Raw genomic sequence first — 6,000 nt, 5'->3', positions numbered from 1 at the left:
CACAGCCACATCTCAACACATGAATACCGGGCGAGGGGGAGGCACATTCAACCCACAACAGCACCTATTTCCGATCACGGTGCTGTGACCACTGCATGTGGGGGCATTAGAGCAGAGTCTAGCACATGGTTAGCTCTTGGTGATGTCAGATCTGGAAGGAAATTGTAACTAAATTTATCCAGTTTTGTACAATTGAATGTTTTTTTAAAAAATACACTGGACCAGCAGTTAGCGTAATGGCTATGTCACTGGACTCCCATGTAGACAATCGTGGTTCGAGTCCCGGACTCTGTGGCTTAAACTCACATCGGGCGCGTGTGCGTGTGTGCCCAAGATCCCGAGAGGATAAAAAAGGAGAAGAGATTGTAGTGTGGCCATCCCCCCTGGGGGGATGATTTCTCGCTTTCTGTCTCTCTGTCTCTCTCTTTCTGGCGAGCGTAGGCACCCTATTAGCAAAACCCCCTCAAAAAAAAAAAAGCACATATTTTTGTTTTTAGTGATAAATACAATAATAGAAAACCAAACAAATGAAAAGCCTTTGGCAAAACTTATTTTCTTTTTTTTTTTTTAATAATTACCGATTTTATTTTATTTATTTTTACTATTATTTCTTTTCATTTGCTGTAAGGAATGTGAACTCACCAGATGGTAACAGAGACAGAGAGAGAAAGGGAGAAAGGAGTCCGCCAGTTCCAGAACTCGAACCGTAGTCAGCCATATGAAAGTCCAGCACCTCAACCATCATGCTACCTTCTGGCCTGGAAAATTTTCTTAATATTTGATTAAGAACTCTGGATCTACTGAGGGAAAAACATTAAATAACAAGAACAATTTTTTAAAAAGAATTGTTTATTTTAATTTTATTTATTCATTCATTTATTTTAATTTGACCAGAGAGCGAGATAGGAAAAATGAGAAAGCAAGCCACCAAATTAGGGACTTGAACCATGGTCAGACATATGGGAGTGTCCAGCACCTTAACCACCATGCTACCTGCTGGTCCCAATAAGAACAATTTTTTTTTTTTTTGAGAGATTTTCGCTATAGGGCGCGTGCGCTCGCCAGACAGAGAGAGAGAGAGACAGAAAGCGAGAAATCACCCCCCAGGGGGGGGGGTCACGCCACAATCCCTTCTCCTCCATTCTCCTCTCGGGATCTTGGGCACGCACGCACACGCGCCCGGCGTGAGTTTTAAGCCACCGGGTCCGGGACACGAACCGCGGTCGACTACGTGGGAATCCAACTACATAGCCATTACGCTAACTGCTGGTTCCCCCAATAAGAACAATTTTAAACTGATCAAAAAATAGTGTTAGAGCATAGAAATTATTAATAGATTATGACTATATCTCCCAGTGGTAGCTGCAGACATAGCACAGAGGACCAGACCAATGAGGCTATTAAGGTGCCTTCATTGCAAGTAACAGAGAAACCTCTCGCTCATGCTACCTTGAGTATTTAAGATGCTTTACATAGCTCACTCGGTGGGAAGCTCACAGTTCTCTAGTTCTGGGACTGGTAAAGTGAATTACCAAAGTCATCAGACACTTGAGATTTTCCTCTCTTTTGTTTATATATTATGAGGGTGCTATGGCTTGTTTCTGGTGGTCCCACGATGTCACCCTCAGCACCAACCATCTTTTCCTAAATAACTACATACTGGGGGCCAGATGGTGATGCAGCAGTAAAACATGGTGCTCTGTGAGGCTGACCCATAAGGAAGGGCCTGGCTGCACATCTGGAGACCTCCCTGAGCACACCAAGTGCACATGTGCCCGCGATCTGGGGCTGGCTGAAGCAGGGATTGGATTACAGAGCCAAATATCAATACCCTGTCGGGGGCACCATCTCTTTCCACCTCTTTCTCTCTCCTTGTCTCTCTCAATCATGGAACAAATAAATAAATAAACTTTAAAACATAGCCATGCAAGGCAAACAGAAGGTTCAGAAAGAAGGTCCAGCTCACTTTCTTTTTTTCTTTTATTTTTTTTTATTCTTATTAACACTTGCTTCTTCTCCTTCCCATTAAGAAGCTCCTTTCTAGAGCTTCTCAAGGTGATGTCCAGTTAAGTCTTATTGGCCAGGCTAGATCAAAAGCCCATCCTTAAATTAAACATCAGCAAAGAGAAACAGCATCATCATGCTTTATAATCATAGTGCATCCCCCAATGTTAAAGAAGAGCTTCCCTTTCCCTGAACATGTTGCCACATGAACAACAGCAGACATCCATAAATCAGAGAGTGAGAGCTGGGGATGTTTGTTAGGCAGCTAACTAGCAGTGTCTGCTCTAGTAGGAGCTACAATGTAGTACAATGGCAGGACTGTTCATTGTTATCAAATTAAAAGGGCAACTACTGAGTTACTGCTGCTATGATGCTCTGTGACATTGACCATTTCTTCACCATTTCAAGGGCTGTCGTTAAAGTGATAGCAACAGGTTTTCTCAAATTCAACCTTCATGTTTCTGATGACACCATCAATGTTCGATCACATAGTTTTTGTTAGAGCCTCATAAAACAGAGCAACAACCACAAACATAGGTATTAAGGCATACCTGCCCCCACCCCTGCCCCAGTGCTGTGTGTGTTTCTTCTAAGCATGCCTCCAGACCAGGCAAAATTAAGGGAGAACAGAAAAGGAAAGGAAGAATATTGAAGGTAGAGAAAAAGAGAAATGAGAGAGATAGAAGGAATATTTCAGAAAATATAGTATGGAATTGGTGAGACTCTCTTTAAAATCTGACCTGTGTCTAATGCTACCTCAAGGAATTATCTCAAAGGAACCATGGTAAAGTTGTACTGTGTCAAGATTAACAGGAAGTCTGTTTTCTTAACTACTCTCTTGGGCACCTTTTAGGTACCTTCTCCCCTTTGTATATTCTATTATTATGTCCAGATATCACCAGATGCTCCCTAACAATCGAAGATACGGGGGAAAGCTGGCCAGCTTGCACCACTCTGTTCTAGGCTGGGATCAGATATTGAGAGCACACACTTTAAGGCCAGCGAAGCCTCTTGAGCCACCAGAGATAGATGACATCAGAAGAGGCTGCAGAAGCACTAAGCTGCCAGACCAGCAAGCGGAATTGTTACAGGGAAGTCTAGAGGGACCCTCTGTTTCTTACCACTGCTTAGGTAACAGGATTTCTCTAAGGAAGGACAATCTCACTTGACCCAGTGTTTATCTAAGTCAAGATTGCTTTGCGCCAAAACAACCTGAGTTGAAAAAGAACTCTTAAAGGGCTTTGCACAAGGGGAAGGGTTATCTCTAGCAAGAAAGTAGACTGGAGAAAAGGCTCTGCCCTGAGGGCCCTTCCAAAATCATGGGCCAAGACAGCGCTCTTTCTCCTAGTCAGGGTTGTACAGATTCTTACACTGGCCACAGTGGGTCTTAAGGTCACACTCTGGACTTCTTACAGGCATGCGTGCTGTTTGAGAGTTCAAGTCCTTTGTGTCCAAGAGGGATTGGCACAGGGAAAAGGACCAACCAACCCATAATCCAAGAAGGCTTCTGAGAGAATCTGATACCAGGCCTAATCCTCGAAATTGCAACATTTCATCTAGAAAAGAAGGAGCTAGGGCAGTAGCGAAAACAGAATCATCTTGGATGGACATATGGATGGAAATTCAAAAGGTCAAGGCAGTTCAGGGAACTTTAAGTGGTTCTGGATGGCTCTAGTGCAGGGTGTATTCATTCACTTAATCCTTTAGTCTTTTAATCAGCAAGGATTCTGTGAATGTTGACTACGTGAATTATACTGCCGGAATGTGAAGGAATGGCTAGAGAAGCAAGAGAAGAAAAGAGGGCACAAAGAAAAACTTTGAAGATAAATTAAAAATTTAAGTGGGGACCTGGAATTCTTTGTACCATTGCTACCTGGAATACTGTTATGATTTGGGGATAGGTATTGCAGGGTTGGAAGAGGTCAGAGGGAATTTTATTTTCCTTTCTTTTGTTTGTTTTCTTTCCCAGAAACAGAACTATTGGATTCAAAATATTCTGATGGTAAAATTTATTTCCACAAAATCTAATGGGACCAGCAGTTGGCATAATGGCTATGTCGCTGGACTCCCATGTAGTTGACCACGGTTTGAGTCCTGGACCCAGTGGTTTAAACTTACTCCAGGTGCGTGTATGTGCGTGCCCAAGATCCTGAGAGCAGAATGGAGGAGGAGGGATTGCGGCGTGGCCATTCCCCCTGAGGGGTGATTTCTTGCTTTCTGTTTCTCTGTCTGTCTTTCTGGCAAGTGCATGCACCCTATAGCAAAAACCTCTCCAAAAGAAAAAAAAAATCTAATGTGCGGATTTCCTTTCTATGCTCACTAATACAACTTCGGTCTAACATTTGCTTTTCTAATAGCCTCTTTTATTGAGGATATCAAAATGAACATGGCAGGGCTCCTCATATCTTTTTTTATTTTTTATTTTTTAAATTTTATTTTATTTATTTATTTTTTTGGGGGGAAGATTTTCGCTATATGGCGCGTGTGCTCGCCAGACAGACAGAGAGAGACATAGAGATAGAAAGTGAGAAATCACCCCCCCAGGGGGGATGGTCACACTGCAATCCCTTCTCCTCCATTCTCCTCTCGGGATCTTGGGCACGCATGCACACGTGCCCAGCGTGAGTTTTAAGCCACCGGGTCTGGGACGCGAACCGTGGTCAACTATGTGGGAGTCCAGCAACATAGCCATTACGCTAACTGCTGGTTCCCAGGGCTCCTCATATCTTGAAGGTCAGGACCAAATCATTTATGAACATTGTCCAAAACACATGTGCAGTTAGTCTAAGGATTTGAACAAAATACTGGGCTGTTGGAAAAGTCATGACACATTTTTACATAGAAAAATTATGTCATCACTTTCTCTTTTTTAAGAAGAACTTTATTTAATTTTATTTATTCCTTAATTTATTTTAATTTGACTAGAGAGAGAGAGAGAGAGAGAGGAAGGAAAATGAGAAAGCAAGCCCAGGTCCAAAATTTGAACCATGGTTGGCCATGTGGGAGAGTCTAGCACCTTGACCACCACACCACCTGCTGGCCTCAAAATATGTCATGACTTTTCTGACGACCCAGTACTATGACTCCATAAGTAATGGAAGCGCTTCTTTCTGCAATGTGAGAAGGACAGATACGTCAAGGGAGGATTCCTGCAAGAGGTGTCTCTTTCGAGCTGGAGATCAAAGAAAGGGACAGGAGCAGAGACCAAGGACAAAGGTGTGATGGCGACAGTGCTCAGGCACCGAGTGGCTCAGGGAGGCTGGACTAGGCAGGAGGAAGTGGTGAAAAGTCAAACTAGAGGGATATACTCACCTACCTGCAAAGGCTCTGAGCACCATACTAGATCATTGGACCTCAACCCATTCCTGAATAATTCCAATAATTCAACCTTCTTAAAACCCAGCTCTGACCCATATGCCTTCTACTAGGGGGAAAAATGTATGGCTTCTCATTTTCCATCAATTCACTTCCTTATTCTGGTATTTGCCCTTTTCGACATCCACCTCTGGCCCATCCTAGTCAAGAGCATCTGCCTGAGGTGAGAGCCAGAAAGTCTACTGAAATGCTGCTAAATCAGTTTACTAGCAGAGGGGATGTTTAGTTGGAGCTGCTGCTTCTTCTTCTTCTTCCTCTCCTTCTTCTTCTTCTTTAGATTTTTGCCATAGGGTGTGTGTGCTTGCCAGAGAGAGTCAGAGAAACATACAGAGAGCGGAGAACTGAGAAATCACTCCCAGGGAGGATGGCCACACCACAACCACAACCCCATCTCTTCCATTCTCCTCTCAGGATCACGGGCACACATGCACACCCACCGTGAGTTTCAAGCTACTGTTCTGGGACTCAAACCACAGTCATGTGTGTGTCCTGTGCCTTTCCCACCATGCCACCTGCTGCTCCCTAGTTGGAGCAACTGATGGTGTGGTTAAGGTGGTTGGATCCCACACAGCTGACTGTGTGATTCAAATGTCAGACCCGTTCACTTGAAAAACACACCGG

This window comes from Tupaia chinensis, unplaced genomic scaffold, assembly GCF_000334495.1.
Source record: "Tupaia chinensis unplaced genomic scaffold, TupChi_1.0 Scaffold000685_1, whole genome shotgun sequence".
NCBI lineage: Eukaryota > Metazoa > Chordata > Mammalia > Scandentia > Tupaiidae > Tupaia > Tupaia belangeri.
The sequence above is the reverse complement of the archived record's forward strand: the minus strand, read 5'-3'. Positions refer to the sequence as shown.